Source organism: Vicugna pacos, chromosome X (genome assembly GCF_048564905.1).
Source record: "Vicugna pacos chromosome X, VicPac4, whole genome shotgun sequence".
In the NCBI taxonomy this organism is placed as follows: Eukaryota; Metazoa; Chordata; class Mammalia; order Artiodactyla; family Camelidae; genus Vicugna; species Vicugna pacos.
Genome location: NC_133023.1, coordinates 45,153,654 through 45,173,922, shown reverse-complemented (window position 1 = coordinate 45,173,922; position 20,269 = coordinate 45,153,654). Strand labels below are relative to the sequence as shown.

The following is a 20,269-nucleotide window of genomic DNA, read 5'->3' as shown; positions in this document are numbered from 1 at the left end:
TTGGGTTCTTCCTGTTTGGGACCCTCTGAGCTTCCTGTACTTGGATATCTGATTCCTTCTTTAAGTTTGGGAAGTTTTCAGTCATGATTTCTTCAAAAACCTTTACAATCCCGTTTGATCTTTCTTCCCCTTCTGGGACCCCTATTATGCAAAAATTGGGACGCTTTATATTATCCCATAGGTCCCTTATGCTATTTTCATTATTTTTTATTTGCTTATCTTGTAGTTCTTCTGAATGGTTGCTTTCTATTGTCCTGTCTTCTAGATCACTAATTCGTTCCTCTGCATTATCTAGTCAGCTTTGCACAGCTATTAGATCATTCCTCATCTCTGTCAATGAGTTTACCCATTCTTCTTGGCTCTTCTTTATAGCTTCAATTTAATTTTTGACACATTTTATATCTGTGAACACTATCTCTTTTAATTCCTTCAGCAATTTGATCACTCCTTTTTTGAAATCTTGATCTAGTATGCTATCAATGTCTATTTCACTGATCTTTCTTTCAGCGGATTTCTCTTGCTCTTTTAATTGAGAAATATTTCTCTGCTTCTTCATCTTGCTGATACCTCTCTGGCACTGTGGTTTATGGAGTATCAGTTGTCTATTTTGGACCTTAAGGAGTTTATCTATCTAATGCCTATTTAGGAATAGAACTTAGGAAAAAAAGAAAAAAAACAGAGGGAGAAAGAATTTTAAAAGGGGAGAAAGAGAGTTTGAAAACAGTGTATAATGAATAATAGAAGAGCGAGTTGAAGCAGAGTATTAATCGGGTTGAGACGTCCTTTTAAAACCTTTAAAAGTAATAAAATGGGGGGGAGATGAATAGATGTATTTGAAACCTGTGTCTAATCAATTACAGGACATCAAAACCCAATAGAAATAGAAATGTATTAAGAAGTAAAAATTAAGAGAATAATAGAAAATAGAACAGGTAAAAACAGATTTAAAAAAAAGGGGGGGTTGTGTTGTCTGTGTTTTCCCGGAGTTTGTGTGCTTTTAATGTGAAGTCTTTCTGTCTTTGTCCTGTTTTGGAAGGTCAGCTTGCTGTTTTCAGAGGCCCTCCATTGGCGCCCTCTTCTGTGCTGCTCCCAGCACTTGTTGGCAAGCCGATCTCGCCTCCTCCTAACACTGGGTCAGGTGCAGCTCTCCTCTACTGTGGGTGGGCAGGTCACTGCCCCTCAGGATGCCACAGTCAGATGTTGCAGACTGGCCAGGTAGGAGGGCGGGTCGTGCCCCCTCACAGCACCTTGGTCAGGGGCTGTGTTTCTGCCCCAAAGGCAGTGGGCTGCTCTCCCTCTCCCTGCACTGGTAGCTCTGCTGCTCTGTGCCTCTGTGCTCTCTGCCCTGGTCGGTGCTCCGCAGGTGGGCTCGGGGAAGACCTTGGGATAGCCTTGTCCCTGCTCCGGGCCAAAGCTCAGCTCCTTGTTTGTCTTAGTGGAGCAAGTTCTCTGAGAGACCAGGATGGAAGGAACCTATCTGCCTCGGGCTGTAGGCAAGTCTGGCCTTTGAGGCTGCTAAGCCCTTCGGTGAGGATGCAGGTTTCGCCCCAACCCCCGCCTGGATGCTAAGCGCCGGAGGATATGGCGGCTGTGCCTTAGCCCCGCATCTCTTCCCCCAAAAACTTTCCGCAGGTTTTCAGAGATGGGGGTATGCATGCTTCCCCCCAGAGCACATCAACCTTGCTGTTTTATGGAGGGCCCAGATTGTTCTGCCCTGTACACCCACAGCCGTGGCACACAGCCCCTTGTAGTCCCCCGGGGCTGCCTCAGTGCAGCTGCCCCCGTCCTCTGCCCAGCTTGGGCAGCCTGGCCCTGCTGCCGCTGCTGGCCCGTGTCTCAGACTGGGTGTCGGGGGGACTCTCTGTGCCCATTTAACTTAGTTCTGTCAGTCAAGGGGTGCTCCGTAAAGATCCAAGCCTCTGAGGCTCCCCCTCCGTCCGATTGGCCTCTCAGTTGGAGAGGGGAGACCCAGCAAAAGAGCACCAGGCCTCCTTTGCCACTCCCTCCCCGCGGGACCCGTCCCGCTTTGCCTTTTGTTCTTTCTTGTTTCCTTTTCTCCTACCAGATTTTTGGTGTCTTTATCTTTTGAAGAGTGTGAAGTTCTTTCGGAGTTCCGCAGGTGCTCTGGTTGGCTGAGTGGGTCTGTGGATGTGGGTCTTGGTGCATTTGTAGGAGAGGGTGAGCTGCAAGCGCCCTTCTACTCCGCCATCTCCTCCGAGTCTGTAATCCTTCTAGCTTTAAGGTAGCTCTTTCTAATTCTGTAATAATGCTATTGGGATTTTTATAGAAATTGCATTGAAATAGTACATCACCTCCAAAATAAGAAAACTGGGTATCTTTTACTTACTTGTGTCTTCTTAAATTTCTTATACCAATGCCATAATTTTCAGTAGATGTGTTTCACATACTTGGTAAAATTTGCTCCTAAGTATTTTAGTGTCTTTGATACTATTGTATATGCTTTCTTAACCTGTCTTTGGGGGAGTTCATTGCTAATGTATAGAAACACAACTGATTTCAGTATTTGACTTTATATCCTGCAACATTATTGAATTTGCTTATTAGATCTAACAGCTTTTGGTGGAGTCTTTAGGACTTTCTAGATGATTATGTCATCTGTAAACAAAGATAATTAATTTCTTCCTTTCTTATTTGGATGTCTTTGATTTCTTTCTCTTTCCTACTTGTTGTGGCTAGGATTTCCAGTAGTATCTTGAATAAAAGTGGTGGAACTGAGCATCCTTTCTTGTTGCTCATTGTTTAAAAAAAAATTCACCATTAAGTGTGATGTTAGCTGTAGGGCTGTCATAATGGTTTTTATTAAGTTGAGTTTACCCCTTCAATGTAATTTATTGAGAATTTTATCATAAAAAGATGTTAAATTTTGTCAAATGCTTTTTCTTCACCTATTGAGATGATCATGATTTTTAGCTCTCATTTGTTAATGTGGTGTATTATATTTACTGATTTTCATATGTTGAAACATCCTTGCATCTCAGGGATAAATCCCACTAGATCGTGTTGTGTAATCCATTTTATGTGATGTTCAATTCATTTCACTAGTATTATGTTGAGGGTTTTTTTTTTCCATCTATGTTATCCAAAGATATTGGCATGTAATACTCATTTTTGTAGCTCTCTGTAAAGGCTTTGGTATTAGGATAATGGTGGCCCCCAAAGTTGGGTTTGTAAATGTTCACTCCTCTTTAGTTTTTTGGATAAGTTTGAAAAGAATTAACATTAATACCTTTCTTAAAAATTGGTAAAAGTCACGATTGAGTTATCAGGTCCTGGACTTTTTCCTGTTGGAAGGTTTTTGATTACTAATTCAATCTTTTTACCCATTATTGTTCTGTTCACATTTTATATTTCTACATGATTCAGTGTCGGTATGTTGTATGTTTCTGATAATTTATTCATTTTTTCTGTTATCAAATGTTTTGGCATACAATTGTTCATTTTAGTTTTTATGATCTCCTGCATTTCTATTATATCAGTTGTAATCTCTCCAATTTCATTTATTTTATGACTACTCTCGTTTTGTTTCAGTCAGTTGAGCTAAAATTTTGTCAACTTTTTTTTCTTTTCAAAAATGAGCTCTTATGTTCGTTGATCTTTTCTGTTATCTTTCTATCCTATAACACATTTATTATAATTCAAATGTTTATTATTTCCTTTCTTCTGCTAACTTTAGGCTTAGTCTGTTCTTCTTTTGCTTGTTCCTTGAGATATAGGTTAGTTTTCTTGAGATCCTTCTTTTTCTTAATGTAATTGTTTATCACTATAAACTTTCTTCATAGAACTGCTATTGCTGAATCCTGTAAGTTTTAGTATGTTGCATTTCCAATTTTTTCTCAATATTTGACTTTTTTCTTTTGAATTTTCTTTACCCATTTGTTTTTCATAAGTGCATTGTTTAATTTCCATATATTGATAGCACTCTTGCTTTCATCCTGTTACTGATTTCTAATTTCATATTATCGTGGTTGGAAAAGATACCCGATATGACCTCAATCTTTTAAATTTGTTAAAACTTATTTTATGACTAACGTATGATCTATCCTGGAGAAATTCCCTTGTGTACTTGAGCATGTGCATTCTGTTGCTGTTGAACAGAATGTTCCTATGTGTCTGCTAGGTACATTTAATCTAAGGTATACTTCAGGTCCACTATTTTCATGTTCATTTTCTGTCTGAATGACCTATCAATTTTTGAAAGTGGAGTACTGAGGTACTCTACTATTACTGCACTGATGTCAAATTTTGCTTTTGGATCTGTTAATAATCATTTAATATATTTAGGTGCTCCAATATTGAATAAATATATATTTACAATTGTTATAACCGCTTCATGAATTAATCAGTTTATTATTATATACTGACATTTGTCTCTTTTCACAGCTTTTACTTAAACTGTATTTTATTTGATATAAGAATATCTACCCATGGGGGAGGGTATAGCTCAAGTGGTAGAGTGCATGCTTAGCATGCATGAGATCCTGGGTTCAATCTCCAGTTCCTCTTCTAAAAATAAATTACCACCCCAGACCAAAATAAAATAATTAAATAATGCAATAATAATCTCTGTTGTGGTTCATTTGCCTGGAATATCATTTCCATATCTTCACTTTTATCCTATGTGTTTACTTAAACTTTAAGTGACTTCTGTAACCAGCAGACAGTTGACTCACAATTTCTTACTCATTCAGCCATTCTATGAGTTTGACTGAAGACTTTAAAATATTTGCATTGAAAGTAATTATTGATAGCTAAGAAATTACTATTGTGATTTTTAAATAGTTTTCTGATTCTTTTGTATTTCCTTTGTTCACTTCTACTCCTCTTGGCATCTCCTTTGTGAACTGATAATTTTTATAAAAATATGGTTTGATTTTTTTCTCGTCTTTTGTGTATCTACAACAGGTTTTAGCTTTCTGATTACCATGAAGCTTTCATAATATATTTTACAGTTATAACAGTTTATTTTAAATGGATAACTTAACTACAATTCCATATAAAAGGTTTCCACATTTTCTTGCCCCAATCCCACATTTTATGCTGTTGATGTCACAATTTATATATATATATATAAATATATATATTTATAAATATGTATATTTAATTTTCCTTCCCTTTGTTTTTAACTGAGGTATAACTGACATATAACTTTATATTAGTTTCAGGTTTAAAACATAATTATTCAATATTTGTAAATGAATAAGCCTAATATCAATCAAAATGCACTGTTATTTTTTTTTGTGATGAGGACTTTTAAAATCTACTATCTTCGCAACTTTCAAACATGCAATCAAACACTATTAATTGTAGTCAGCATAATGTAGTTTACATGCCCAAGATTTGTTTTATATTTGGAAGTTTGTACCTTTGTACCACTTTCACCTACATAACCCACCCACCACCCTTCACCTCTGGCAACCACCAATCTGTTCTCTATGAGCTTGTTTTGGGTTTTTTTAATTTCACATGTAAGTGAGATCATATGATATTTGTCTTTGTCTGACTTATTTCACTTAGCATAATGCCCTCAGAGTCCACCTGAGTTATTGTAAATGGCAAGATTTAACTTTTATTTATGGCTGGATAGTATTCTATTGCATGTGTATTATATTTTTCTTGTATATTCATATATTGATGGTGTTGACCTAAACCAAATAGATTGCTAATATCTCTCCAGTACAGAGGAATTTATTTAGGATCAGCAGAGAAAGGCAATTCAGAGACTGCAACCATGGTGACCCACATACAAGTTCCTGTATGGCAAGGAAAGGAGAATGCTTCATATAGAGAAAAAGAAAATTGGGAGGGTTATAGTTAACAAAGAGCCCTTCACTTTTCACTGGATGAGACCTTTAAAGGAAAAAGTAAGAGTCTTTGTTCTTCCTATTGGGCTCTGCTATCATCATAGTGTGTGAGCTGTCTCCTTTATGACCACCCAACTCTGTTTAACTGAAGTTCCTGTTTACTAATTTTTCACATTTCCCTCTTTTGATCAAGATTTTTCTCTAAAAGCATTGCTGATCAAGAGTGGTTTTCTAAAAATGGGCAGAAGACCTAAACAAACAATTCTCCAAGGAAGAAATACAAATCATCAATCGGCACATGAAAAAATGCTCAATATCACTAATTATCAGAGAAATGCAAATCAAAACTACAATAAGGTATCACCTCACACCAGTCAGAATGGCCATCATTCAAAAGTCCACAAATGACAAATGCTGGAGAGGCTGTGGAGAAAAGGGAGCCCTCCTATACTGCTGGTGGGAATGCAGTTTGGTGCAGCCACTGTGGAAAACACTATGGAGATTCTTCAAAAGACTAGGAATAGACTTACCATATGACCCAGGAATCCCGCTCCTGGGCATATATCCAGAAGGAATCCTACTTCAAAAAGACACCTGCACCCCAACGTTCATAGCAGCACTATTTACAATAGCCAAGGCATGGAAACAGCCTAAATATCCATCAGCAGATGACTGGATAAAGAAGTAATGGTATATTTATAAAATGGAATACTATTCAGCCATAAAAATGACAACATAACAGCATTTGCAGCAGCATGGATGTCCCTGGAGAATGTCATTCTACATGAAGTAAGCCAGAAAGAGAAAGAAAAATACCGTATGAGATCACTCATATGTGGAATATAAAAAAAAAAGAACATAAATATAAAACAGAAACAGACTCATAGACATAGAATACAAACTTGTGGTTGCCAAGGGGGTGGGGTGGGGGTGGGAAAGGACAGATTGGGAGTTCAAAATTTGTAGATACTGACAGTCATGTGCAGAATAGATAAATAAGATTATACTGTATAGCCCAAGGAAATATATACAAGATCTTGTGGTAGCACACAGTGAAAAAAAATTGTGACAATGAATATATGTATATTCATGTATGACTGAAAAATTGTGCTCTACACTGGAATTCAACACAACATTGTAAAATGACTATAACTCAATAAAAAAAGTTTAAAAAAAAAACAAAAAAAAACCCCACAAGGCCAAAGATGATATATATTAAGCACAGTGTATCAAACTGCACTAGAATTCAAATTAAAAAAAAAAGTAAAGTTTTCTAGTTTCAGCAACATTTTGTCCCTTAATGTCAGGAAAGATCTTTCCTGGGTGTAGTGTCTCACATCAGAGGGAAAGTGCTAACTGGAAACCTATTAAGGTCACATTTGAGTAACAAGGAGGGGTAGGAGAGAGAACTCTCACTTTTATCCAAAGTCCATATGTTAGCAAAATCATAGACATTGGAGGTTATCTGAAACATCATAGCATCATCAAAGGTTTGATGATAAGCTTCTGGCAGGCCTGGCCTGGATATCTTGGAAAAGTTGTCTCATCATATGTCATCTGCTTCAATTCTGGGAAATCTTTACTTTCAGGTCATGAGGGAATGTGCTGGTCCAGTCAGGATTTGTTGCTTTCTTTAAGTGTGTAAATGAATCCAAAAGTCTATTATTTGGAGTTTGGCAGCAGAAAAATTGGTTAGTAGTAAAGCCAACCTTTGAACATCATGGATTTAAACTGTGCAGGTCCACTTATATGCAGATATTCTTCAATAATAAATACTACAGTACAACACATTCCATGGTTGTTTGAATCAGCAGATATGAAACTGGATGCAGAACTTTGGATATGGAAGAACTGCATATACAGAGAACTGATTGTAAGTTAACTGCAGATCTTTTACTGCATGCTGGATCTGCACCCCTCACACTTACATCGTTCAAGAGTCAACTGCACTTGATAAGGGCCTTTCAACCAAGTTGAAGAGAGTTCTTGAGTTCTTCCGGAGGTGTCTTTTCCAATAGACAAAATCTCCAGGCCACAAACTGTGATTCTTAAGGTCTTCATCTCCCAGGGGCACACTGTGAAAAGTTGGCTCTACTAATAAATGGTTATTTTTAATAGAAGCAATTAGGCCTTTGCAATATTGAAGTATCTCCAATTTTATCAAATGTAGGCTAAAAGCAGGAGCCAAGTACATTGAGTGTCCTGTGCCTATCTCAAAGAGTGAGAGTTTATGAATTCCAAAGTGAATTCCTGAGATTTAGAAGGACCAAAAGTACTGCTTTTGGCCAAAATATTTGGAGGGCCTCTACATATTTTGCAGATTGAATCTTCATACTGCCATGAGTGTGCTTGACTAAGCCAGAGGATTGAGGGTGGTAAGCACAGCGAAAGTGTTGTAAAACTGTCCAAAGAGCAAAGATTTCTCAAAGCATCTGACCTATAAAATTGGTTGCTCCATCACTATGAAGTCTGAGAGGAGTTCTCCAGATAAGGATAATCTTCACCAAAAGGACTTTAGACACAGAAGCAGTATGAAGGAAAGTGTTCAGTTCAATGTGAAAACATACAAACCATAACTAAAACATATTTATATCCATTAGAATGGAAAGTTGTATGAAATCCATTTCCCAAGCATGGAATGGTCCATTAAACAGTTTAAACAGGCTTGCCTGGGTTGTACTTTGGACACGTGGGACAAGTGAGGTAGGCACTTTCTGCAGCCTTATTAACCTTTCCCCATCAATAATTATTCATGAAGGTTATCATTTTGTCAGTATATCAATGGTTTAATGGAGGTACAGTGGTGAGCAGTGGGAATTTTAGTCCCCCATAAGACATGGTTGTTATTTGGTGCAAATTAGAGCTTTCACCTTTTATCAAAACAACAAGTTTTGAATTTCTGCTTTTTTATCCCTTTTCTGAGGCCAATTTTTGGGCCCCTTAGCTAGTTTTTCTAAATTACCATTTGAGGAAATATCCCTTTGGACCATGACTGAGGTTTGGCTGCTGTTTGTCCCATTAAGTGCAACATTCCTTGTGGAAATATCAGCAAGGTGATTTCCCTTAGCATGCAAAGTGTCAGGTTTATAATGCCCCAAAATCTTAGTAATAACTAAAGCAGCAGGTAGAAGAAGAAATGCATTCAGGAGAGGGGGCCAAGATGGCGGAGTAGAAGGATGCTAGTAGCTCACCCTCTCCCACAAATACACCAAAACTCACATCCACGGACCCACCCAGCCAACCAGAGCACCTGCTGAACTCTGACAGGACATGGCCCTCTTCAAAAGACAAAGACACCATGAATCTGGTGGGGAAAAAGGAAAAAAAAAAAGAAAAAGAAAAACAGTGTGGGACCGGTCCCACGGGGAGGTAGTGGCAAAGGAGAAATAGTGCTTGTTTGCTGAATCTCCCCTTCTCCAATGGAGAGGCCAGGGGGATGGAGGAGGAACCTCCAAGGCTCGGATCTGTATGCAGCACTCCTTGACCAACAGAACTAAGTCAATTGGGCACAAAGGGTCCCTGTGACACCCAGCCCGAGATGCGAGCTGGCAGATGAAGGATGGGACAGGCAGCCTGAGCCAGGCAGAAGACTGGGGCAGCTGCACTAAGGCAACCCCAGGGGACTGCAGGGTGCTGTGTGCCATGGCTGGGAGGGGATATAGAGTAGAACAAGTTGGGTCCCCCATAAAATACAAAAAAAAAAAAGCAAAGCAACACTGCTGGTGTGCCCTGTGGGGAGGGGAGCCATAGCCTTTGACTCAGACCTGTGGCACCATTACTGGAGCCTCTTCGGAGAAGAGAGATGGGTCGCAGCCATAGCTGCCATATCCTCCACTGCACAGGGCCCAGGAGGGGGTGAAACGAGATGAGAATCCATACCTGGGGGTTCCACAACCTCCTAAGCAGGACTGAGATGTGTTTATAACTTGAGGCAAATAGGATCTTTCTGCCCTGGTACCTCAGAGAACTTGCCCCGCCAAGACAAACAAGGAACTGAGGTTTGGCACAGAGCAGGGGTGGGGCTGTTCCACTGTCTTCCCTGAGCTGGCCTATGCAGCAAAGACCCAAGGTAGAGCGTGCAGCTGCACGGAGCAGACAAGTGACTGGCACCGGGCGAGAGCGGATGGCCACCTGCCTTCCTGGCAAGAGTGTAGAAACTCCTCAGTGCTGGGAGGGGGTGTGATCCACCCGCCTATCTCGCTGAAGCACAGTATCTGACTGCAGAATCTGGAGGGGGAGTGACCTGCCCACCCACCTTGTAACAGCACACCTGACCTCAGTGTTGGGAGGGGGCATGATCAGCTTGCCCACAGGCACTAGGAGCAGCACAAAGGGTGCCAAAAGACGGCCTCTGGAAATAGCAACTTGAGTTCGCAAAACAGGACAAAGACAGAAACACCTCTCGAAAAAATCATTAAGAGTACACAGTCTCCACAAAAACACATCTCTTTTTTATTTAACCTTTTTTATCTGTTCTATTTCCTATTAACTATTCATTTTGACTTTTTAAACAATTGTCTATGCTTCCAGTTTTAAACCCTTTTAAATTTTTCTTTTAAAATATTTTCATTATTATTATTTTTAAAAATCCATGTCATTTCATTTTTACTTCTTTTGGTTTTGGTCTCCTGTTATTGACTATACAAAGGTTTCAAATATCTTAATTACCCTTTTCTCCATTTTTTAAGATTTTTAAAAGATGTCTCAACTTGACTGTTACTCTGATTCAACTTGCTCTTCCATTATTGATTACACAGTTTTCAAACATTTTCTTTCCCCTTCTTTTAAAATTCTCTTTTGATTTTATCTTTTATTGCCTGTTATATTTTCCATTACCTTTTTAATTTTTACTTTTTAAACAATTGTCTATGTCTCCAATTTTAATACCTATAAAATTTTTCTTTTAAAATATTCTTATTATTTTAAAAAATTCACCTCATTTCATTTTTATTTCTCTTATTTTTGATCTCCACTTATTAATTATACACAGGATTCAAATACTGTTTTTGATATTTTCTCCTTTTTTTAAGTTCTTTAAAAGACTTCTCAACTTAATTGCTATTCTGCTTAAACTTGCTCTTCTATTACTGATTATACACTGTTTTCAAATCTTTTATATCTCCCTTCCTTTAAAATTCTTCCCTCTATTTTTTATTTTTTAAATTTTATTTCAGAAGAGGCTTTAGAGAGACAAATAAATAAACTCCTCAAGGACCACAATACATAACTGATACTCCATAAGCCACAGTGCTAGAGAGATATGATATGAGCAAGATGAAGAAGCGGATGAACCACTCCCAAATAACAGAGCAAGAGGAATTCCCAGAATGATCAGTGAAATAGACATTGATGGCCTACTAGATAAACAATTCAAAAAAGGAGTGATGAAACTGCTGAAGGAACTAGAAGAGATAGTGTTTAGAGATATAAAACAGGTTAAAAAATGAAATTGAAGCTATAAAGCAGAGCAAGTAGAATTGGTAAAACTCATCTGCTGAGATAAGAGCCGACCTAAAGAATGTACAAAGCAAGGTAGATAATGCAGAGAAATGAATAAGTGATCTAGAAGACAGAACAACAGAAAACACACAATCAGAACACCTGAGAGAAAAACAAATAAAAACCAATGAAAACAATATCAGGGACCTATGATATAATATAAAGCATGCCAATCTATGCATAATAGGGTTTCCAGAAGGGGAAGAAAGAACAAAGGGGATTGAAAAGGTATTTTAAGAAATCACAATTGAAAATTTTACAAACTTAAAGAAGGAATCAGATATCCAAGTACACTAAGTTCAGAGGGTCCCAAACAGGAAGAACCCAAACTGACCCACACCAAGACATATCATAATCAAGGTGGCCAGAGTCAAGGATAAAGAAATGATCCTAAAGACAGCAAGAGAAAAGCAAAGAGTGAGTTACAAGGGAAGCCCCATAAGGCTCTCAGCTGATTTCTCTAAACAAGCACTACAGGCCTGAAGGGACTGGCAAGATATATTCAAAGTCCTGAAGGAAAAACATGCAGCCTAGGATAAATTATTAAGCAAGGCTATCCTTTAGAATAGAAGGAGAAATAAATAATTTCACAGACAAGCAAAAACTAGAAGAGTTAAGAAACACTAAACCCATGCTAAAAGAAATAGTGAAAGGTCTACTCTAAATAGAAAAGAAGAAAGATGCTACAGAAATGAGAAAATTATACGTGGAAAGGTGATAACTATCATGAATAACATAAATAATAAACACAAAATTGTAAAAGAACACAGGTAAATCATTAAGGGTGGGAAGGGGAAGCAAGAAAATATAGTTTTTTTTTCTTTTTTAAAATTTTTGTTCTCAGTAGGATGTGTTTGAGCTTATATTACTATCTGTTTAGTACAAACAGTTATACTAATGGGATAATAGACTTACAAAAAAGGGTAAACACCAGCCAAAATCTTACAAGTGACTCACAGAAACTAAATAAAATCCATGATAATATAAAGGAAAATTACTAAACCATAAAAGGAAGAAAAAAATGAATAAAGAGGGAATACCAAATCAACTGCAAAGATAAATACAAAATGGTAGACACACACATCTGTTATTAATTAATATAAATGTTAATGGACTCAAAGCTCCAATCAAAAGACAGAGTGGTAGAGTGGATAATAAAGCAGGAACCTTCAATACACTGCATACAAAAGACCCACATTAGGGAAAAGGACATTTATACATTAAGACTGAAAGGATGGAAAAGAATATTCCATGCAAATGTAAAAGCCAAAAAAGCAGTCATAGCAGTACTGATTTCAGTCAACATAGACTTTAAAACAAAGGCCATAAAGGTAAATAAGAACATTTCATAATGATTAAAGGAGTAATACAAGATGATTATATTATACTCATTGATATATAAGTATTCAATATAGGAGGACCTAAGTACATAAAACACTTACTAACATACATAAAGGGGAAAATTGATGGGAATACAATCATTGTCGGAGACTTTAACACAGCATTAACATCACTAGACAGATCTACCAGACAGAAAATAAATAAGGCAACAGAGAAATTAATAATACAATAGAAAAATTAGATTTGGTGGATATTTTCAGAGCATTACACACCCCAAAGATAGGATATACATTCTGTTCAAGTGCACATGGAATATTTTCCAGGATTGATCATGTACTTGGGAACAAAGGAAACCTCAGCAATTTTAAGTAGAAATTATCTCAAGCATCTTTACTAACCACAATGCCATTAAACTAGAAATCAACAACAGAGAAACAAAGGAGAACAAAAGGAAGCCATGGAGATTAAACAATATGGTATTAAAAAAAATCGGTCAATGAGTAAATCAAAGCTAAAATTAAAAAATACTTTGAGACAAATGAAAATGAAAGCACATCCACACAAAATTTATGGGACACAGCAAAGGCAGTACTAAGAGGGAAGTTTATACCGATACATGCCTTCCTCAAAAAAGAACAATCTCAAATACACAATTTAACCCACCAGCTATATGAACTACAAAAAGAAGGACAAAAATCCCCAAAAGGCAGCAGAAGGCTGAAAATTATAAAGACTAGGGAGGAAACATTAAAATACAGGTTAACAAGACCATAGGAAAAATCACCCAAATCAAAAGGTGGTTTTTTGAAAAAGTAAAAAAAAATCGAAAATACTCAGGCCAAACTCACAAAGAAGAAAAAAGAGAGAGCACAAATCAGCAAAATAAGAAAGGAAAATGGAGAAATTACAACAAATACAACAGAAATACAGAACATCATACGAGAATACTATGAAAAACTATACGGAACCAAACTGAATAACCTAAAGGAGATGGACAAGTTTCTGGAAACATAAAGCTCACCAAGACAGAATCAAGAAGAAACTGACCACTTGAGCAAACTGATCACTAGAAATGAAATCAAAATAGCAATAAAAAATCACCCTACAATTAAAAATCCAGGACTGGATGGCTTCACTGGGGAATTCTACCAAACACACAAAGAAGAACTCATACCAATCCTTCTCAAACTCTTCCAGGAGACCGAAAAGGAGGGAATATTTCCAAACACATTCTATGAGGCACCATCACCCTGATACCAAAACCAGGCAAAGACACTATCAAAAAAGACGATTACAGGCCAATATCACTGATGAACATAGAACCCAAAATCCTTACCAAAATATTAGCAAATTCAATCCAACAACATATAAAAAAGATTATACATCATGACCAAGTGGGGTTCATCCCAGGGACACAAGGATGGTTCACCATACGCAAATCAATCAATGTAATACATCACATCAACAAGAGAAAGGATGAAAACCATATGCTCATCTCAATAGATGCAGGAAAAGCATTTGATAAAATTCAACACCCATTTATGATAAAAACTCTCACCAAAGTGGGTATAGAGGGAACATATCTCAACATTATAAAAGCTATATATGACAAACCTACAGCCAGCATAGTACTCAACGGTGAAAAATTCAAAAGCTTCCCACCAAAATCTGGGACAAGACAAGGATGCCCACTATCACCACTCCTATTCACATAGTCCTGGAAGTCCTAGCCACAGCAATCAGGCAAGAGAAAGAAATAAAAGGGATCCAAATTGGAAAAGAAGAGGTAAAAGTGTCATTATATGCTGATGACAAGTTACTATATATAGAAAACCCTAAAAGGTCCACACAACAACTACAAGAACTGATCGAAGAATTCAGCAAGGTAGCAGATTACAAGATTAACATTCAAAAAACAGTGGCATTTCTTTACACTAATGATGAATCAACAAAAAAAATAAATTAAAGAAACAATCCTCTTTAAAATAGCACCCAAAGTAATAAAATACCTAGATATAAATCTAACCGAAGAGGGAAAAGAATTATACATAGAAAACTATAAACCATTGATGAAGAAAATTAAAGAAGACTTAAATAAATGGAAAGGTATCCTATGCTCTTGGATTGGAAGAATCAATATTGTTAAAATGGTCACACTGCCCAAGGCAATCTATAAATTTAATGAAAACCGTATTAAATTATCTAGGACATATTTCACAGAACTAGAACAAATCATAATAAAATTTATATGGAACCGTCAAAGCCCTAGAATTGTCAAAGCATCACTGAAGAGAAAGAAAGAGGCTGGAGGAATAACTCTCTCAGACTTCACACAATACTATAGAGCTACAGTCATCAAGGCAGCATGGTATTGGTACAAAAACAGACATATAGACCAATGGAACAGAATACGGAGCCCAGACATAAACCCATAAACTTTTGGTCAACTCATCCTCAACAAAGGAGTCAAGAATATACAATGGAATCAAGACAGTCTCTTCAGCAAATGGGGTTGGGAAAACTAGATAGCAGCATGTAAAACAATGAAGCTAGAAGACTCCCTCAACCATATACAAAAATAAATTCAAAATGGATCAAAGACTTAAACATAAGACAATATACAATAAACCTCCAAGAGGAAAACAGGCAAAATATTATCTGGAATACATCTCAAAAGTTTTCTCCTAGAAGAAATAAAAGCAAGAATAAACAAATGGGACCTAATGAAATTTACAAGCTTCTGTACAGCAAAGGAAACCAGAAGTAAAACAAAAAGACAACCTATAGAATGGGAGAAAATTTTTGCAAATGACACCGACAAAGGCTTGATCTCCAGAAAATATAAGCAGCTCATATGACTCAGTAACAACAAATAAACAACCCAATCCAAAACTGGGCAGAAGACATAAACAAGCAATTCTCCAAGGAAGACATACAAATGATCAAAAGGCACATGAAAAAATGCTCAATATCACTAATTATCAGAGAAATGCAAATCAAAACTACAATGAGGTATCACCTCACACCAGTCAGAAAGGCCGTCATTCAAAAATCCACAAATGACAAATGCTGGAGAGGCTGTGGAGAAAGGGGAACCCTCCTACACTGCTGGTGGGAATGCAGTTTGGTGCAGCCACTGTGGAAAACAGTATGGAGGTTCCTCAAAAGACTAGGAATAGACTTACCATATGACCCAGGAATCCCACTCCTGGCCTTGTATCCAGAAGGAAATCTACTTCAGGATGACACCTGCACCCCAATGTTCATAGCAGCACTATTTACAATAGCCAAAACATGGAAACAGCCTAAATGTCCATCAACAGGTGACTGGATAAAGAAGAAGTGGTATATTTATACAATGGAATACTACTCAGCCATAAAAACCGACAACATAATGCCATTTGCAGCCACACGGATGCTCCTGGAGAATGTCATTCTACGTGAAGTAAGCCAGAAAGAGAAAGAAAAATACCATATGAGATCGCTCATAGGTGGAATCTAAAAAAGAAAAACAAAAACAACAAACAAACAAACAAAAAGCATAAATACAGGACAGAAATAGACTCACAGACAGAGAATACAGACTTGTGGTTACCAGGGGGGTGGAGAGTTGGAAGGGATAGACTGGGATTTCAAAATTGTAGAATAGATAAGCAAGATTACACTGTATAGCACAGGGAAATATACACAAAATGTTATGATAACTCACAGAAAAAATAATGTGACAATGAGTGTGTATATGTCCATGAATGACTGAAAAATTGTGCTGAACACTGGAATTTGACACAACATTGTAAAATGATTATAAATCAATAAAAAATGTTTCAAAAAAAAAAGACTAGAAATAGACTTACCATATGACCCAGGAATCCCACTCCTGGGCTTGTATCCAGAAGGAACCCTACTTCCGGATGACACTGGCACTCCAATGTTCATAGCAGCACTATTTACAATAGTCAAAACATGGAAACAGCCTAAATGTCCATCAACAGGTGACTGGATAAAGAAGAGGTGGTATATTTATACAATGGAATACTACTCAGCCATAAAAACCAACAACATAACATCATTTGCAGCAACATGGATGTTCCTGGAGAATGTCATTCTAACTGAAGTAAGCCAGAAAGAGAAAGAAAAATACCATATGAGATCGCTCATATGTGGAATCTGAAAAACAAAAACAAACAAACAAAGTGTAAATACAAGACAGAAATAGACTCATAGACATAGAATACAGACTTGTGGTTGCCAGAGGGGTGGAGGGTGGGAAGGGATAGACTGGGATTTCAAAATTGTAGAATAGATAGACGAGATTATACTGTATAGCACAGGGAAACATACATAAAATCTTATGGTAGCTCACAGAGAAAAAAATGTGACAATGTGTACATGTTCATGTATGACTGAAAAATTGTGCTAAACACTGGAATATGACACAACATTGCAGAATGATTATAAATCTATAAAAAATGTTAAAAAAATTCTCCGAGGAAGACATACAAATGATCAATAGGCACATGAAAAAATGCTCAATATCACTAATTATCAGGGAAATGCAAATTAAAACTACAATGAGGTATCAACTCACACCAGTCAGAATGGCAATCATTCAAAAATCCACAAATGACAAATACTGCAGAGACTGTGGAGAAAAGGGAACCCTCCTTCAATGCTGGTGGGAATGCAGTTTGGTACAGCCACTTTGGAAAACAGTATGGAGATTCCTCAAAAGACTAGGAATAGACTTACCATATAACCCAGGAATCTCGCTTCTGGGCATATATCCAGAAGGAACCCTACTTCAGGATGACACCTGCACCCCAATATTCATAGCAGCATTATTTACAATAGCCAAGATATGGAAGCAGCCTAAATGTCCATGAACTGATGACTGGATAAAGAAGAACTGGTATATTTATACAATGGAATACTACTCAGCCATAAAAACTGACAACATAATGCCATTTGCAGCAACATGGATGCACCTGGAGAATGTCATTCTACATGAAGTAAGCAAGAAAGAGAAAGAAAAATACCATATGAGATCGCTCATAAGTGGAATCTAAAAAAACAAACAAAGCATAAATACAAAAGAGAAATAGACTCACAGACATAGAATATAAACTTGTGGTTGCCAAGGGGGTGGGGGGTGGGAAAAGATAGACTGAGATTTCAACAATGTAGAATAGATAAACAAGATTATACTGTATAGCACAGGGAAATATATACAAGATCTTATGGTAGCTTACAGAGAAAAAAATGTGACAATGAATATATACATGTTCATGAATAACTGAGAAATTATGTTCTACCCTGGAATTTGACACAACATTGTAAAATGATTATAAATCAGTTTAAAATGTTAAAAATAAAAAAGAAGAAGGATAAAGAAGGACATTTTATAATGATTAAGGGAGTAATACAATATGAGAATATCACGTTCATTAATATATATGCATCCAATATAGGAGCACCTACTTACACAAAATAATTACTAACAGAGATAAAGGGGGATATTGATGTGAATACAATCATTGTCAGAGGTTTTAACACCACATTAACATCACTAGACAGAACTTCTAGACAGAAAATAAATAATGCAACAGAGAAATTAAATGATACAATAGAAAAATGAGTTTTGGTGGATATTTTCAGAGTATTACACCCCCCAAAAATAGGATACACATTCTTTTCAAGTGTACATGGAACACTTTTTAGGATTGATCATGTATTTGGGCACTAAAGAAACCTCAGCAATTTTAGGAAGATAGAAATTATTTCAAGCATCTCTACTTACCACAGTGACATGAAACTAGAAATGAACTACACAGAAACAAAGGAGAAAAAAATGAAAAGCATTGAAATTAAATAACATGATATTAAAAAAACCAATGGGTCAATGGTGAAATCAAAGGTAAAATTAAAAAATACCTTGAGATAAATGAAAATGAAAACACAACCACACAAAATTTTGGGGACACATCAAAGCGAATGATAAGAGAAAAGTTTATAGTGATACAGGCATTTGTCAAAAAAGAACAATCTGAAACAAACAGTCTAACCAAACAGATGAAAGAATTAGGAAAAGAAGAGCAAAAAAAAAACCCCAAGAGTCAGCAGAAGGAAGGAAATAATAAAGATTAGGGAAGAAATAAATAAAATATAGATTTAAAAAAATAAAAAAATCAAACCAAAGCTGTTTTTTCGTTAAAGTAAATAAAATCTACAAACCTCTTGCTAAATTCACAAAGAAGAAAAAAGAGAAAGCACAAATTAGCAAAATAAGAAAGGAAAATGGAGAAATTACAACAAATAACATAAAAATACAGAATATCATATGAGAATATTATGAAAAACTATATGGAACCAAACTGGATAACCTAAAGGAGATGGACAAGTTTCTGGAAACATACAGTCCACCAAGACTCAACCAGGAAGAAACTGACCACTTGAACAAACCAATCACTAGAAATGAAATTGAAATAGCAATAAAAAACCTCCGTACAAATAAAAGTCTAGGACCAGACGGCTTCACCGGGGAATTCTAGCAAACATAGAAAGAACTCATACCAGTCATTCTCAATCTCTTTCAGAAGATTGAAAAGGAGAGAATACTCCCAAACTCATTCTATGAAGCCACCATCACCCTGATATCAAAACCAGGCAAAGACACTACAAAAAAAGAGAATTATAGGCCAATATCACTGATGAATATAGACGCCAAAATCCTCACCAAAATTTTAGCAAATAGAATGCAACAACACATAAAAAAGATTATACATCATGACCAAGTGGGGTTCATCCCAGGGACACAAGGCTGGTTCAACATACGCAAATCAATCAATGTAATACATCACATCCACAAGAGAAAGGACAAAAACCACATGATCATCTCAATCGATGCAGAAAAAGCATTTGATAAAATTCAACACCCATTTATGATAAAAACTCTCGCCAAAGTGGGTATAGAGGGAACATATCTCAACATAATAAAAGCTATATATGACAAACCTATAGCCAGCATAGTTCTCAACGGTGAAAAACTCAAAAGCTTCCCACTAAAATCTGGGACAAGACAAGGATGCCCACTATCACCACTCGAAAACATAGTCTGAAAGTCCTAACCACAGCAATCAGACAAGAGAGAGAAATAAAAGGGATCCAAATTGGAAATGAAGAGGTAAAAATGTCACTATACACTGGCGACATGTTACTATATATAGAAAACTCTAAAAGGTCCACACAAAAACTTCTAGAGCTGATTGAAGAATTCAGCAAGGTAGCAGGTTACAAGATTAATGTTCAAAAATCAGTGGCATTTCTTTACACCAATGATGAATCAACAAAAAAAGAAAGTAAAGAATCAATCCCTTGTAAAATAGCACCCAAAGCAATAAAATACCTAGGAATAAATCTAACCAAGGAGGTGAAAGAGTTATACACAGAATACTATAAAGCACTGAGGAAAGAAATTAAAGAAGACTTAAATAAACGGAAAGATATCCTATGCTCCTGGATTGGAAGAATCAATATTGTTAAAATGGTCACAGTGCACAAGGCAATCTACAGATTTAATGGAAACCCTATCAAATTACCCAGGACATATT

General features: G+C 36.6%; 1 protein-coding gene across 3 annotated transcripts in view; it reads right to left on the bottom strand.

Moving 5' to 3' along the window:
• The window catches only part of NBDY (negative regulator of P-body association), a 219,786-nt gene that overhangs the window by 22,509 nt on the left and 177,008 nt on the right, over positions 1–20,269 (bottom strand). Inside the window, exon 4 of one of the 3 annotated variants that reach the window (XM_072956521.1) lies at positions 16,517–16,829. The exons of the other annotated variants lie outside the window; for them this stretch is intronic. The gene's annotated coding sequence lies outside the window, so the exon portion shown is untranslated. The remainder of the gene's footprint in view (positions 1–16,516; positions 16,830–20,269) is intronic. 3 annotated transcript variants of the gene reach the window in all.